The sequence below is a fragment of the Elephas maximus genome, chromosome 5, assembly GCF_024166365.1.
Source record: "Elephas maximus indicus isolate mEleMax1 chromosome 5, mEleMax1 primary haplotype, whole genome shotgun sequence".
Lineage (NCBI taxonomy): Eukaryota > Metazoa > Chordata > Mammalia > Proboscidea > Elephantidae > Elephas > Elephas maximus.
Genome location: NC_064823.1, coordinates 99,170,113 through 99,187,457, shown reverse-complemented (window position 1 = coordinate 99,187,457; position 17,345 = coordinate 99,170,113). Strand labels below are relative to the sequence as shown.

The 17,345-nt window shown below is 40.6% G+C and overlaps 1 protein-coding gene across 11 annotated transcripts in view; it reads left to right on the top strand.

Annotated features, from left to right (window-relative positions):
* The first annotated feature begins 1,061 nt into the window (after positions 1–1,061).
* ADGRL3 (adhesion G protein-coupled receptor L3) overlaps positions 1,062–17,345 on the top strand; it is a 945,099-nt gene continuing 928,815 nt past the window's right edge. For 8 of the 11 annotated variants that reach the window (XM_049886210.1, XM_049886209.1, XM_049886208.1 and 5 more), the window contains exon 1: positions 1,062–1,595. The gene's annotated coding sequence lies outside the window, so the exon portion shown is untranslated. The other 3 variants (XM_049886204.1, XM_049886202.1, XM_049886205.1) reach the window with 3 other exon arrangements.

Genomic DNA, 17,345 nt, shown 5'->3' with positions numbered 1-17,345 from the left:
TGGAAAGCCTCTTGTAGCAGCTCTCCCATTCCCACCTCCAAGCGTTTGCTGAGCTGCTAGGTGGAGCCCGCGCAGCGGAGCCCGAGCGCACTCCAGATCCGGGTTTTGCCGGCCACCCCCTTCCTTCGGCGCGAGCCCCCTCCCCGGTTCTCCGCGCTCCTGCAGCTCGCCCGCCCGCCCGCGGCTCATTTTGGCCTCGGCTCGGGCCCGGGTTGGCGTCCGCTGCGCGCTGGCTGTACGGCCCCCGCGCGCCCGCGCTCCGACCGACTCTCGGCGCGTAGCTCCTTCGCCTGCTCGCTGGGCACCGCTCGCTCTAGTTCCCAGGAGCGGGGATGCAGATGCTGTCGCTGGTCCGGGTGGGCGCCGCCGCCGCCACCGCCGCCGGCTTTTCCCGGACTGTTCGTCGGCTCCGCTGTGGCAGCTGCTGCCGCTGCTGCCTGTGACTCGCCCCCTCCTCTTTCTTTCTTCTCTTTTTGCCTCAGTCCTCTTTCTCCGGGTGTGCGCGCGCGCGGTTTGCTTGGTTTGCTTTGGCAGGCGCTCGCTCGCGTGTGCGCGTGTGTGAGTGTGCGTGTCTGGAGAGCGCCAGAGCCTTGCTCGCTCTCGGGGAGCCGAAGAAGAGAAAGAACCGGGGAGGCGGCGGCGCGGAGCCCGGGGCCGCGCGATGAAGCTCCCACATGCCCGCAGCTGCCCGGCCCGACCGGCGAGCTAAGCAGCCACCCTCTGGGCTCCGGTCTCGGCAGCCCCCTGGACGCAGCCCTCGCCGACCCGGCGCCCGCTCCGCCCGCCCGGCCCCCTTGTGCACCCGGGAAGGAGTTTGCGTCGCCCTCGCTCCAGCATTCCCCGCAGGTTGCGGGCGCGAGAGGAGACCCTTGGCAGGGAGAGACCTCGGGAGGAAGAGGCTTTGGCGGAGAAGCAGCCACCCCTGGCCCTCGCGAATTCCCCTACCTATTCCATCGCTGCCGCTCGGAAGCGGAAAAGGGAGGACGAGAAAGAAGAAAAAGAAAGAGAAGGGGGGTGGGGTGGGGGAACTGGATATAAAGATCAGCTGGGGGGATGGTGGAAGATTTTTTGGTCTCTTCAGCAGCGTCTTTTCTTAAGCGGCGGCAGCAGCAGCAACAGCAACAGCAGCAGGAGGAGGAGAAGCGGCCCCAGCTATGACTGCCGCATGTTAATAGCTGCCGCTTGGGTTCCTCGGCTGCTGACAGAGCCTGACTCCGAAGTTGTGCAACTGTGGACTGGGAGAGACATTTGAACCCTCCTTTCTCTTTGCTCCGCTTTTGCTCCCTGATGTGTCTGAAGCTAGGAAACGTAAAGGAAGACAAGCATTTGGTTCTTTTTTTCCCCCTCTTTCTCCATGGCTGTGTAGCAGGAGAAAGGGAGAGACTTTTTGTTGTTTCCATTACTGGGGTTCCCACTCTCCTGCTGTCTTGTCCAGCACTTTGACTATCATTCTTTGCCGCCTGTGGTGGGGGTGTCTTCGCTGGGGCCGGTCAGCCTTTTGCCCCAGGCTCAATTGCTGGATTGTGGGAACTGCACCCGGTTGCAGGTTGTTGAGCAACTGATGGGACGATCTCCGGGACCGGCGGCTACGAAAGGTAATTTATTCTTCGCACTCTTCATAATAGTGGTCGTTCTGGCCAGGCTCAGTCGGCGGCGTCCGCGAGGCGCGGGGCTGGCAACGGAGGGGGTGCGGGCTTCACCGCATACTCACTCTCCCACTCACACACTCGCCCTCACATACTCGCCCTCACATACACTCATCCGATCATGGTGAGGTGCTGGACGGGAAGGGAAGCCCCCTGGCTGGTGGGCTCTCGACTTTGGCACGGGTTCCAGGTTTCTCCAGTCACTGGGTGATTTGGCGGCTGGGGGAGCGGGAAGGTTGGGAGAGGGGGAGAGGAGACATTCTCAGTCTTACACACTGGGGAATAGGAAAGGTTCCCTCCCAGGCATTTTCCTCCAGTCTCACCCTAATGCCAGCCCTTCGGTCGGCTGTAAGCCGACGAGGGGGCGCCTTCTTTCCGCTGTCTGGGGCTGGTGTCGTTCCAGGCGGGAGCGGGCTGGAGGACGGACAGGGACCGGGTGAGGATCTGGGCTCTAGGATGGTGGGGACTGTGGGGCTGCGAGCCCGGAGAGGGCCTCCCTCGACGACTGCCTGGAATATCCTTGGTGGCCGCGTTTGCCCTGGTCGCACCCGAGTCGTGGAATCGCGCTGCCTCTCCGCACCCCGCCCGTTGTGCCCCCTTCACGGCAGTCTGACTTAAGACACCCTTGCCCGGGACTTGTTAGGGGGTTTTGGCTGGAGAAAGCTACCACTTTCGTGGGTGGCCCGTGGCTGCGCTGTGCTGGGAGTGGGCACGGGGCGGGGGGCGGTGTTGCACGAATCCGGGCGCTCGAAGGGCGGCCACGGCGCCAGGGTGGGGTGGGCAGAGCGTTGGTGGCCGCAGTCTGCTGGGTTACAGGTAGGAGGGCAGGAGCCCAGGTGCTTCTTTCCGGTAGAAGGGAAGGTTCCGGGCTGCAGCGGAGCGTCCTTGCCGGCGGGTCCCGGCAACCAGTCCCACGTCGGAGATCAAGGGATGAGCTTGCCAGGCCCCCAAGAATATAGGTGTATGTGTATGTTGTGGGGGAGGCCGACCTCCACCACCAGGGTTAGTCGACGGCGGGGTCGGCGTGTGCCTGTGTGTGTGCGCGTTCGCGCGCTCCGGGGATGGCAGGGAGGTGTTTGCGGGGATGGCAGAGCTGATGCTGCTTGAGCTGAGCTTGCTTATTGAAATCGCTTGGGATCCGCGTAACTGGAAAATCTGGTTTGAGGAGGCTGTTGGGGCCCTGTAGGGGTTGCAAGGAAGCCTTACTTTGTCCCGCTCTCCCTGGCGAGGAGCAGCTCTGCGAGATGCATGCAGCGCGTCAGCTTCGCTGGCGCAGCGCTCGAGGCATCCCAGATTGGCCCTGATGAGAACGAGGAATAGAGTAGTTATCTACCAGCAGATTGAAGTAACCCAGTCAAGCCAGCATAACCTTTGATCCCTGGAATTCTCTGGTCACTTTCCTCTCTCTGATGGAAACGTGTACTGCTTTATTTATGGCCAGAGATATAGCAATTGGTGGAACTCTAGGCGTGCGAACCACCTCCAGGGTGTCTCCTGCCTGTGCTTGCGTGTAATCCTTGCCTGCAGTAGTTAGAACACATTGTAAACAACGGTGTAAGCATCCCTGCCACAGTCTCCGTTAGAGCCGAACCTACAGCTGTCTGTTGTGTTTACTTTCCTGGGTGGATTACTCATTAGAAAGTATAAGGCTTCTTGCACCTCTGATTTTACATCCTTCCAGCCAGCTGCTGGGGAAATGAGGAGACGCATAGACTCTGGCAGGAAGGAAAAATTGCCTTCTGTGTTTTGCTCTGAAGTAAATAGGCAGTCTGCTAATTTTAGTGTCCTATGGGCTATGATCACTAGTTGAATTGAAGAATGTCATCACAGAATCTGAAAGAAACACTTTAGTAATTTTTCATTCAGAAAATGTCCTATATTTCTCCAAGAGATTAAACAGAGTTTAGCTAAATTTCCCTGCTGTATTTTTCAATCTGTAATGGTACTAATTATCTGGAATCCTGGCACCCAATATATCTATATGTGGATTACGGATAGAATTGGCAGTTACAGTATCACCAAAAGAGATTTCAAGATAATTTGTGAAGGAGTTAAAAGAATATTTGTGCTGAAAAAATTCTCAGTTTTGTTTCACCCAATCTTTTTATTTTTGGTAACCAAAAAAAAAGCAAGGGTAAAAAAATGTACAATATAAACACAGCTTATAAATTGTTATTTTTGCAATCTAAACTGCTTTTAAATTTTGATAGGTAAAATACATTAATTTCTTAGACCTAGATTAACTCTGACTGCTTTGGTGATTGTTGCAAACGGCTATGTTCTATTTAGTTTTTTAGAGCCTAGTACCTTGATTGTAAAAGAGTACTTTGTGTCTAGATACTGAAATTTCTGGAGTTCTTTTTTCATTTTTTTAAAATCTTGACGTCTTAAAAAAGCTTAGATGGCAAAACAAAAACAAAACTGAATCACTGCTGGCTGATTTTGAGAAAGTTATAATTTTACTCAGAGAAGTTGCTAGTGGTGATCACCTTAATAGAAACCTTAGAAAATTGTCATGTAATTCATGGGAATCTAGTTTCAAATATTTGTTTCATTTCTAGAGGGTATGTGTTAAAGTGTTTACATTTGCAGATATTTCTAAAGATTAAGGAATACTTGTCTTTCTGTGTTAGAAGATCTAATTGCAGTGGTTCCCAGTTCTTCTATTAGAGGATTCGATCAGATCTGTTCTTTGTTTCCTAGCAGCATGTGTTTCCTAGCAGTCATACATTCCACAGGTCCTGATGTCATTAGAGCTGTGTCTGTCAGTGTGGTGTGCTGTCTTTAGCTGAAGGTGAATGTGTCAGAGTGCTTGAGTACCATTCCATAGTACTTCTTTATCACTAAATATTCAATAACTGGGTGTATGTTTGACGGGATCATTTCTGTAAACTCAGAGGAGGAGAAATGATTAGTGTAAAGGTTTATGTGAACTATTTAAATTTTTTAGATAGAGCTCTTAGGCTGCATCAGGCATCCTTGGCCTGAAGAGTGATAAGGCAGCATGTGATTTGCCTGATGGGTAAATGTTTTTGAGATCTCATTTTAGGTTGCTTGGTATGATAACCTTTCAGAAAGAGAGCCCTCCTTGAAAATATGAATGGAAGATCTTTAAGGAGTGATTTTCATAATAATGATCTTCTTATATTCTGCAGATTTAAATATTCCTTCCCATGGGGGCATAACGGCAAGTGTGAGACTTAACTGGCTCCAGCTACTGTGCCTGGCATTGTTTCTAGCAGTTAGGAAAGACACTCTGCCTGGCATTGTTTCTGGCAGTTAGGATTTACCTTCTATTCTTTTGTGAACTGTAGCTAAGGAATTCCTGAATTGTAGATAGAAAGGATTATCAATCTCTAAGATTGGAGTTGGTCAAATAATACTAGGCTAAACTGAATCATTTTGCAGATTTGATTTGAACCACTTAAAGCATTAGTTGAAACTCTTTTTTGAAAAGGGCTGCCAGGTAGAAGTGACAATTACTGTTTATAAGTGGGGGCATTTTTCCTCAGAAATCAGTAGGGAAAACTTGATTTTGAATTTATATTAGGATACAACAGTGATTTTGAGAAATACTATGTAGCCCTAATTTAGAATGGTGTGAGTGGCTAGAGCAGTTGGAATTAAAGGGAAATGATCCTTGCTTAAGTTTAGCAAATGGCTGTTTTCCCTTTTAGATTTGCATTGCATTCAAAATATGCTTTTGCCAACACAGGGAGGAGCCCTAAAGACAGTGGGTATATTATAAGTTAGCATTTGTTTGCCTTCAGGACATATGTACACTTGGATTACTGTTGCATTGTGTCTTTACTTTATGCAAATACATTTCTTTATAGAATACCCTATTTTATAATAAAATAAAAATTAAAACATTTAGATGTGAGTCAAGGCCTCCTGGCTTTTCCCCTTTTTATCTCTCTCTCTGTGTATGTGTGTGTTTGGTTAGGGAGTTGTTGATCAATGGGAAGCTATATCCAGATATATTCATTTTGATACTGATGTTTATTAGCATATTTGAGAAGGTAGTGTGAGCATACCTCTAGATTGGATTTATGAGTGCTAAGATGTACTTGGTTTTTGCCAAGACCCTTTAATGCCATTAATTTGGTCTGAGCGTCAATATAGTCCAATAAAATTAACCCTATTACTGCATAAATATCTAGGAATAATTTTCTTAGAATTGTGAAATGTGCTCATTCATTAAAAAATACAAAAATACTTAAAAAAAAAAAAAAAGCCGCCCTACTCTGAAGCCATTGAAATTCTCCATTTGTTTTGGAGAGTGGGTGACATGGGGGATTCTTTCTATAGATTTTAATAATTTATGTATTAGGTCTTACTGACAAAACAAAAATTTCATTTTAATATTAACAAATTTCTTTGTAAGAGTGATTACATATATATCTTAGAAGAAATTAACATTTGGTCCATGTTATTCAAGAATTTAAGAGGAAAGCTGTTGACGGTAATCCTGTTCATTTTGAAAGCTCTGTAGAGTGGGAAAATCACCCAGCTGAACTTTTCTGTCTGGTAAAACTTCCTCGATGATTATTTTGTATAGCACATAATGCTTTACATCAGTGGTTCTCAAAGTGTGTTCTGGGAAACTCTGTGGGTCTCTTAAGACCCTTCCAAAGTGTCCGTGAAGGGAATTATTATTTGCATTTTCCACTCATCCTTTGACTGGTGTACAGTGGAGTTTTCCAGAAGCTACACGATATATGATGTTCTCATTGCTGTGATGGCAAGTGGCACAGGTGCTTGTGTGCCTCCTTGTATTTTAAAAACTTCTGATTTTAACTTTTAATACATAAATATTGACAGTCTTAGCCTATATAATCAAGAGCTGCTTTAGGACATCAATAATTTTTAAGAGTATAAGAGGTTCCCAGGACAAGAAAGTCTGAGAACTGGTGTTATACTTTTTCAAGGTCTGCCTTCTTGTACTTAGAAATGTCACCTCATGTGACCAGATAAGGAGCTACCTAAGATGAGAAAACAAGTAGATGGTCAAGTTTTAAAGGATCAGGCAGGTTGAATATTTGATTACTATTGGGTATTTTCATTATTCTGTTTCTGGTGGCATAGTGGTTACATGCTATGGCTGCTAACCAAAGGCTCGGCAGTTCAAATCCACCAGGTGCTTCTTGGAAACACTGTGGGGCAGTTCTACTCAGTCCTATAGGGTCGCTATGAGTTGGAATCTACTTGACAGCACTGGGTTTTTTGTTTGTTTGTTTGTTTTTTGGTTTGGTTTCTTAAAATCACAATGTAGAAAGCTGGTTCTAGTTTTTCTGGTTTCTGTTTACTGAAATGGAAACTTTAAAACTGTACATCTCCAGTCTGATATGCTGGCTAGTAAGGGGATGGCTGCAAAGTAGCCATATGGAAAATTTTAAAATAAAGAATCTGGGGCCCCAAGTTTAGACAGTCTGATACCTGGAGAGGCAGAATGGTGTAGTGGTAAAGAGAAGGGATTCTGGAGTGAGTCTGCTTAGGTTTGGTAAGCAGTTTAGGCAAGATATCTAACCTCTCTATGCCTCAGTGTCTTTATTTTTTTTTAATTGTGTAATGATTGTACTTACCTCATATTGTTGTTGTGAAGATTTAATGGGTAAATATATGACAAGTGCTTAAAACAGTGTCTGGCACATGATAATAAGAATATAAGTGTTTGCTGCTGCTGCTGTTGTTATTGCTATTATTATTTATTAGGTCTCATTGAGGGCCTTAGAAAACTTTAATCAACTCCCCACATGATTTAGATATGCAAGTAAGTTTCACATCATTACTTTGAGTGTCATAGTATTATTAAATTTGAAACTTTAGTGTAAAAGGTAATCTTGGTTTTATTCTACCCTTTCACTTTAAAAATCATGAAAGGTTTTTATAGGAAGGCTTTTTTTTATAGGAAGAATTAATAAAACACCTTTCTTAGCTTGGGTTAAGTTTGAAATTGGGTAGTTGAATAGGAAAGCCCAATTAAAACTAGATTTCAAAGACCCTAATTGAATATTTATGTATCTTGGGAATTATTAAGAAGGAAATCACTTTTCTGAAGTGATATCAAGACGACTCACCACACTCTTAATCTGTTAATCACTATCTAAGCACAACAGCAGACCATTTTCAGTGAAAGAGATCCTTGGGGTAATTATATACTGTAGCTCAGTCTGTTTGTGAATGGTGATAGGCCTGACTAGTAAATTAAGCTTAATGTGCAGATTAGTTTTACTACGGGCTAAAGTTTAACTGGTGAACTCTAATACATCTGAATGGTACTTTGACATCTATCTGAAAACTTTAAAAACTGATATGTTTATAAATTATATATACTTTTCTTTTGTTATATTCCATGACTGCAGTTCTAATTTCTGACCAAGGCCAGTCACTATGAATTTAGTCTGTAGCACTTACCTTTCTAGCGCTTTGGTTAATCCTGATTTAGTGTTAGAGAAACTAAACTACCCTCAATAGCTAGAGATGGGGACTGTCCTTAATTATCAACTTCTTAGAAATGGCCTTTGGAATGTGAGACACTTGTGTACAATCCCAGTTCCACAACTTTAGACCTCTGTGATTTGGGGCAATATATTTAATCTCTCTGTAAAATAGAGATAATATCCACCTTACTGGTTTGGGATGAAGAATAAGTAGTAAACATACCTGGTACAGTGAGCACTTAATGAATGATAGCTGTTCTTATGCCACGGTGTTGTTAGAATTGTTTTTGAGTAACATAATACAGAAAATTTAGCAAAATCAAATATCATTTTCTTATTAAATAACATTTTCTTAAGCAGTTGAGAAAGGTTTCACATGTCTTTTATTTTTCTTTATTTTCTATGTTCTTTCCCTCTTTTTTTTTGTAACTTTTTGTAAAGGACCTATTTCTGAGCTCTTCTTCTTAATCTTAAAATGGTCTGCTCTGCTATTAATTCCCCACCAAAAAATCATAATCCTGACAGGAAAATATTTTTGACAGCCACTAAGGGCCGTGTCTGAGGATTGACTTTAAATCAGGTATAAAATGATAGTAGCAATTTAACTTAAGACATTTTAAATTAAACTCTTGATCACCTTTTCATACGGTGTCAGCAACTCTTTAAGCTTTAACTCCATGAAAATTTGCTATAGTGTTGTAACCAAAACAAATCATCATAAACTTCCAAGGTTTAAGAATCTGTACTTTTAAAAGAGTCATGATCCCAAAGTTCAAGTGCTCACAAGATTGCTGTAAACAGAGGCACCCTAGAAATTCGGACCAAAATTGCTTTAAAGAGTAGATGTATTGGAAGCATCATAAATAAGTTCAGATTTTAGAATTGATAATCTGTATTTCAGTGACAATTGCCCATAAGAGAAGTTATTAAAATGTGTGACTTTTACCTATAATTTTCCAGTATTTATGTTAAAACTGAAAGGATAGGTGGTAAAAATAAATGAAAAAAAAAAAAGCTGTGCATTGGAGGGCTAACTTGCTAAATTGTACCAGACTTAAGTGCTTTAAAGTATGACTCAAGAAAATGCAAGCCAAGTAGAAACGACACCCCTTTCTGTTTGATCAGCTTGTATTGGTGTTTACGCATCCCGCAGAGACAGAGTGTGTTACTATTCAGCACAGCCCTAGAAACTCCACGGTAGCCTGAGCCTGTGAGAATAGGGGAGAGACTCAAGCCCAGTTTTTGATGTTCTGCTTGAGTGGGTAACCTGAATACTAAAATTCATTCCATTGACAGCTGACCCTGTAAGATGTTTTTCAACAGTCTTCTGTTTTGTTTTGGTTTGGTTTGGTCTTTTTCCTCCTTTCCTTTCCTCAAAGCTCTTCCACATACTTTTGAATAAGATGAAATGTCCCTGATTGATGGTCATCTTTTTGTATGCAATTTTATTTCTGGCAGGAATGGGAGGGTTCAGCTGGTTTTTGTTAACATTTTTTGTTTTTTCAAATTTTTATTGTTCTTAATTTGTCAATGGCTGATACTTGTTTGATCCTTGACTCAGAATGCTGATCATGATTTCAAGGCGTGGACAAAGAACCTATTCAGAAAGAAATAATTTTGTGTTAACATGAAGCATGTGCGTATCTATAGCCTTCTTTCTTTAAATTAGCTTTAACTATTCAGTTGAATTTGTCTAATGAGTTTTAATCATATTACCAACTGCAGTTGATTTTGGAAGGAGAGATTGATTTTGATGCTCTTTCTTTTTAAAATAATGCATGGCCATCTTTTGAGTTTTAGGCATTTTCACTTAAATGCCACTTTCATTTTCAATAATTATGTGTAATAGCTAAATATTGTTTTATAATATTCCAAAATGAGGCATGTTTTGTGATAGCATTTCAGTTGTGGTATGTACTTAAATTCAACTAATAAGATTTAATAGAGTGGGTATAGAAGTCCCTGGGCGGTACAAATGGTTAAAAGCTTGACTACTAGCCCAAAAACTGATAGTTCAAACTCAGTCAGAGGCATCTCAGAAGACAGCCATGGTTATCTGCTTCTGAAAGATCACAGCTTTGAAACCCCATGGAGCAGTTCTACTCTGTGCTCATGGGCTTGCCATGTGTTGGAGTCGACTGAGTGGCAACTAACAACAACAGGATAGGTATATTCATCAATTTTCTTCTAATTGCAAAGGTGCTGCAATAGCTTTAGGCTGAAGTGGTTAATTTATTGGGAGGATATTGTGTTTATCACCTAAAGAATCTTTGGGAAGGACAGCTGTTCTTAGGCATCAGCAAAAAATTTACAACTTGAATGTCACTAAGATTCTGCTCCGCTTGTTCTCTCCTACTCGTCTTCCCGTTTCTCTGCTGTGCTTACTGGATTCTTCCCTTTCACCACAGTCTGAATGAGATACCTAGCTTTAGACTAATCTACGGTGACTAGCGTAGTAGAATCAGTAAGGCTATTGCAGTTCTTCTCTGGACATCTAGGTGGGATGAACAAGGAAAGGATTGATTAAGGGAGGAATATTGTCCACAGAAAAAGGAAGAAGGGATGATAGATGATACACGAACATCCACTACAGTGATCCTTCGTTAACTGAGAGAAACCAGGAGTTAGGAGAATTGATTAGGAAAACCCACTAAAAATGGGCTTACCCTCTTCCCTTAAGCATCAGAGGTGATCTCAAAAATGGTTCATTACTCCGTTGGCACAGAAACCCCCACAAAGTCATGCAAATCAAGAAGCTCAGATGTTTGTGTTTATTTTAAGAACATTTGTAAAACTGTCCAAGCCACCAAGGGTATGCATATATGAAAAGTCACCAAGTTTCTGAAAGATTTCACCTCACACAGTAATGTGTGCGATTACATCTTAACAGTGATGGAGTGTTAGGTGTGCTCAGCCCAAACAGTTGTGTCCAAAAAGAGCGCTGGATTTTTGCTGCACATGCTTAAAAACACAGAGATTAATGCTGACTTTATAGGTTTCGATGTAGATTATCTGGACACTGAGCATTTCCAGGTGAACAGAGCCCCAAAGATATGCAGTTGGACTTAACAGAACTCATGGTCAAATTAACCTATGCTTGAACTCCCCCACCACATTAAGACAGACCTTACTGAAAAATAATTTTTTTTTTTTTTTTTCCTGAGCCAGGATAGGAGGTTACATAGAAGAGAAAGCCATCCCAGAATAAACTGAAGAAACAAAAATGTATGGCATGGGGAAAATACAGCATAAAATCAATGCAAATAAAAGTAAAAGGAGAAAAAAAATGGATTTGCAGATAGGTTTCCGTCCATGTGCTTATGAAGTCTCGTTATTTTATACTTGCCAGTGTACTTATGATGTTATGCTTCTGATGGGGATATGTGTTTATTCAAGTAAGCCCCCCCAAAAAAGAGAGAGAGAATATTTAAAAAAAAATAGCATCAAGATATTTCAAATAATTAGCATGAATAATTTTATAGCAGCCTAGAGAACCCAATGAAAATGTACTTCAGCCTATCCAATAATAATGTCATTGAGCTGACACACAACTACTGAGGATTCATTATTACAAAAACTAGAGTCTGAGTAATATTTAGTGCAGGCAGCTGAATTAAAGTGTTGCCTTAGGAATATTTTCCTGTAAGTTGGGAATCTTCTTAAATCTATTGTTTTTCTTCATTTGAAATAAAAAATAGTGTTGACTTTTCATTTTAATTTTTAAGTACCAACTCAACATAAGTAGTAACATATGAAGATAATTTGGGAAAATTTTTTAAGATTAGTAGAAATCTTAATTAGAAGAACTCCCATGTACAATGACCTTCCTTATTGTTGCAAATCCTTGAAGAAGAAAGAGCACTAAAAATTAATATGGTGTCAACATTGTATTCTTATGATTTGACGTTATTAAGCAAACTTTGTATTTCTTTTTTTGGCACATTTGATTAAATGTGTGATCTTATCTTGGTGAAATAGCCTGCTGGGCTGCAGACAGTAGTGTTCAGAAATGAAATTTGCTTAGAGCCCCTGAGCAGACATTTATTCAGTGAGGCCTTTCTTGAATAATAGATTATAGTGATATAGCAGTGGTATGTATGTGTGTTTTCTTCCTTGAATATAAGGGCTGTTGAGATAGAACAAAAAAAGGGGGGGGGGGAGTCTAAATGAAAACGTTAGGTTTATAAAAGAAATTAACCTACTTTATGACAAATAAATGAAGTGTGTATAAGGGACTCATAAGGATCAATGTTATACTCTTAGCTCCTACTCTTTGTTTTAGTAATTTTGGACTTCCTTTTATGCTACTCTCTTAGCTTGATAGATGTTATTCTGGAATTATTGCTAATATTCCAATGAATGTCGTTAAGTGTACTCCTCTGATTGTGCTTGGGTGTCAGTAATAGCTGAATTTAGATTCCCATTCATTCTTCCCAAGTCTCCTGGACATTCCTTTAGCTTAACATAGCAGCTCTGCAGTTACTGATACTTGTAAATTCTAAACAGTCGTTATTTAAAAAGTTCTTTTCTGACTATAGCGCAAGCTCATGTTGAACACTTGGGAAATTTAGAGATACATAAGGTGAAAACAGAAAAACCTCTATCTTATAATCTAGTGACTACCAGAATGTTCACAGAGATTATTTCACACTTATCTTTTTATCTTGATTATCTGTGCCTGTATATTGTGTGCATGTGTGAGTTAAGATTGTACTATACATGGTTTACGTATAATTATTTTCATTTTCCCAATGCCACAAGCATTTTTTGAAAGGATCATTGTTAATGCTGTAAAATATTTCATGAAGTAGATACATTATGAGTTACTTAAACATTCTCTTATAAGTGTGGGTTGTCATTTTCTGCTAGGATAAGTAACGTTACAATGAATACCGTTTGTGCTGAAAACTTGGTCCATTTCTCTGATTGTCTTTGTAGGACAGATTCCATGAAGTAGAATGACCAGGTCAAAGAGTAAGTGCTGTTTCACTTATATTACTTAGTTCCAATGAGTCAGATTTCATTAGTACCCTTGGTACATAACAGATCCTCCTAACTTTTTGGCAGTTCTTAAGAATTATTCTCAGTTATGGTAATTCTTAATAATTAGTTATGGCAATTCTTAATAATTAGTTATGGCCAGTTAAAGGAACTCTGGTGTTGCAATGGTTAAGTGTTCAGTTACTAACCGAAAAGATTGGCTGTCCTGTCCAGTGGCTCCGATGGAGAAAGACTTGGTGATTTGCTTCTGTAAAGATTACAGCCAGGAAAACCTTATGGGGCAGCTCTACTCTGTCATATCAGGTCACTGTGAGTTGGAATAGACTCAATAACACACAACAACTACAATGCTCAGTTATATATACTAAAGTATGTATATATGTGTATATGTATATATATCTAAAATATATACATACCATTTTACATACACACACACCAAAACCAACAAACAAAAACAAAAACCAGTTGCTGTTGAGTCAAAACTGACTCATGACGACCCCACGTGTGTAAGTGAAATTGTACTCTGTAACATTTTCAGTGGCTGATTTTTTCCAAAGTGAATTGCCAGACTTTTCTTCTGAGGCACTTCTGGGTTGACTCTAGCAGCCAATCTTTCAGTTAGCAGCTTAACCCTTTGCACCAGCCAGGGATGCCCCCCTCCACACACACATTTCAGTGTAAAAGATGAGATCAGTTAACAAAAAGTCAAAACTTTAAAAAATAGACATTTAGTAGTTATTAATATTGAAATAGGCCTGTGCCTTATGCCTTTGAATTAAACATACTAAAATACCTAAAGAAATAGCACTAGAATTACCGGTACTACAGTCTGACAGTGCTATGGCATGACTCTTTACTTGTTAAGGAATAGCAGTAAAATATCAATCTGGAAAACAGTTGTTAGTAGAAATATGAGGAGAGTACAAATGAAATTAAGCAATAGACTTACCTGTAAAGAATTCAGAAGTCCATCACCTATTTTCTTTCCTCACCAGTTTTTTAGTTTCATTCTTTGTTTTGAATGGACTTTTAGTCTATTAAGTTCATCTAAAACATCAACTGAAACAAAAGATTCCTTTATCAAATTCTTAGGAAATAAAAGAAATGTTGGTTTGCATAATTCTTCCAAACTTTAAGTATGAAAACTAGGAGTAGATTGTCAGTAAACATATTTAAAGTAAATGAACACTTTCTATAAAAGGAGAGAGGTCAGTAAAGAAAAGCAACTTAACAGAACGTTATGGCTCATAATTAGTAAAAGTGAACACAGATTTTGCTAGATATAAGCTGAATTCGAGATCTGTTCATAGCACTAAGAGTTCAGTACAAAATGTGAGGGGTTCTGAAATGTTTGAGTAAAATTGAAGTGGAAAACAAAGAAGTTGTATTTAACATAACATTATGTCATTTCCACAGAAATCTTAGTACCTACTGACTTTGATTTCATTAGTTCATTCTTTGGTCAGGGGACATAACAGTTCTACTTTAAAGGACATCTTTGTGAAACCTGGTTTCAATGTAAAGACATATTTAAGATAGACTTGTAACATCAAGGGTGGAAACCTACTGCACTGTCTGTATTTTTATTAAATCTGCACCAGAACATATTTATGGGGCAGAGTCTAATGCTTGATAAATAAATGATTGTGTAACTTCATGAATGTGCTTTATGGAGCAAGAAGAAACAACTGAACATGAAAGTAGTTTTTGAAGTTACTGTTGCGAGTTACATTTAAGTGCCATTGAGAATTGCTCTGTACCTGCATGTGGAATAATAGAGTGTTAGGAGGGATCTCAAGAGGTACACTCTTGCATACTTTAGTTTCATTAAAAAATATTAAGTTGCCAAGAGGTGAAGTGAGTTGCCCAAATGATAGGACTCGTTGGTAGAATATGCTACCTTCTAATAAGGAATTTCTGTCTTGCACTTGAGAGCTCTCTTTTCTGACTTCAGACATGGTGCTGTCACTATGTAGTTGTTTCATATTGATCATATATTGACTTGATGGCAACGCTTTTCTGTTTTCAGATCTATCATTGGAAAATAGAAGAATGAGACTTTGGGGCTCTTTCTCTCTAAAATATTCACGGGAATTATAGTAAGAGAATCAAACCTTATCTGCGTTGGGAGGGAGGGGCGAGTGGTGGTGTCCGGGATCTGTGGAGGCTTTCCAGAGTGAATGACATTCGAACTGAGATATGAAGGTTGAGTAGGCAGCCCTAAAGAATGTACTGGCTCACTGCCCTCTTCGTATACTGTCACCATGAGAGCTCATCACATACCCAGTATGTTCTAGTGGAGGTGGTCGATAGAGCTGAGTAAAGGGTATTGTTGCCTTGATTTGGCTGTAGAACGACACAACACACTTGAATTTTTCTTTTAAAAGAGAAAGTGACTTAACATAGAGAACTTTGTGATATAAATTATCTACTTGTGATATTAGATTTCAGAATATCATAAAATATCCATTGGCCGAAAAAGAACTGTCAGGCACCATAGAATTGAAATAAGAAGAGTATTTAAGATCTATACAGATACTGAAACAAAGAGTTCCTAGTTTAACATTGGAGATGCGTATCTGTGTGTGTTGTGGCTTGGAGAAAGTTTTACTCCAGAAGAATGTTTTAAACTCACCCTTACCTTAATTTATCCCTATCCCCCTTGACTTATCAAGTGTCTTTTGGCTCTGAGGAACTCTGAAGAAATGGAAGAACTAGCATTGGGAATACCAGTGCTGTAGTTTAACAGTGCTATGGTACTTTTTACTTGTCAAGGAATGACAATAAAATATCAATCTGGGAAACAATTGCTAGTAGAAATATGGTATCATCATTTAGTAAATAAAGAATATTTCTTTGTCATCTCTCGACTGTTGGGACTCAGCTTATTTAAATTTGGGGGCACTGATTTAATTGCCATTTTAGAACAAATTAATGTTAATAAAATAATGGTGAAGTATGTTCTAGAAATGAGGATCTTAGTTTAGGAATCTGTGGGAAGATGATAAATGATAAGTATGGCTTAGGAAAATTATCTTAGTGAAATAAAAGAGGGAGAATAGTATAATACAATGATATTAAATGTATTGCATTGGGCAAATCTGCTGCAAAAGACCTCTTTAAAGTTTTAAAATGCAAAGATGTCACTTTGAGGACTAAAGTGCATCTGATCCAAGCCACGGTATTTTTCAGTTGCCTCATATGCTTGTAAAAGCTAGACAATGAATATGGAAGACTGAAGAAGAATTGATGCATTTGAATTATGGTGTTGGCGAAGAATATTGAATATACTATGGACAGCCAGAAGAATCGAACAAATCTGTTTTGGAAGAAGTACAGTCAGAAGAATGTTCCCATAAGGGAGGATGGTGAAACTTCATCTCATGTACTTTAGACATGTTATTAGGAGGGACCAGTCCCTGGAGAAGGATATCATGCTTGGTGAAGAAGAGGGTCAGCGAAAAAGAGGAAGTTCCTTGTGATGATTGAGATTGTGTGTCAGCTTGGCTGCGCCATGATTCTCAGTGTTTATTTGTGATCGCTCCCATGATTGAATCTGCTGTGAGTGGACAGTCAGTTGAAAGGGAGTTTCCTTGGAGGTATGGCAGTCCTCTGAATATAAGCAGACGTTCTGGCTTTTTTGCTCACTCTGGATCCTACAGCTGCCTCCTGTTTGTCTGACCTCTGGCTCCTGAGACTTGAGCTACCAGTTTATCTGCAAACCTTGGATTCATTGATCGTCACAGCCTGAGAGCGGGAGCCCTGCTCTCCAACCTACGGATCTTGGGTTCGCCAGTCCTTGTGGGTACCTGAATTGAGAGAAGCCTCTATCCTGATCTGCAGACTTGGGACGTTCCAGCCTCTACAATTGCATGTTCTGTTTCCTTGATATGAATCTCTCTGTGTATATATTTATATGCTTTACTGCTTTTGCTTCTCTAGAGAACCCAGACTAAGACAATCCTCAACGAGATGTATTGACACCATGGCTACAACAAAGGGGGCAAACATAGCAATGGTTGTGATGATGGCGTATGACTGGGCATTGTTTCGTTCTATTCTACATAGGGTAGCTGTGAGTCATAACTGACTTAACAGCACCTGAAAACACCGCCACCAACAATAATCTTCATTCATTTGTCAAAAAATATTGAGGACTTCCTATGTGACAAAATTAAATGCAATTGTAAAGAAGATTTAAAAGGAAAAATATCAGGTTTTATAAATGTAATTTTACCCGGAGATTTCAGGCACT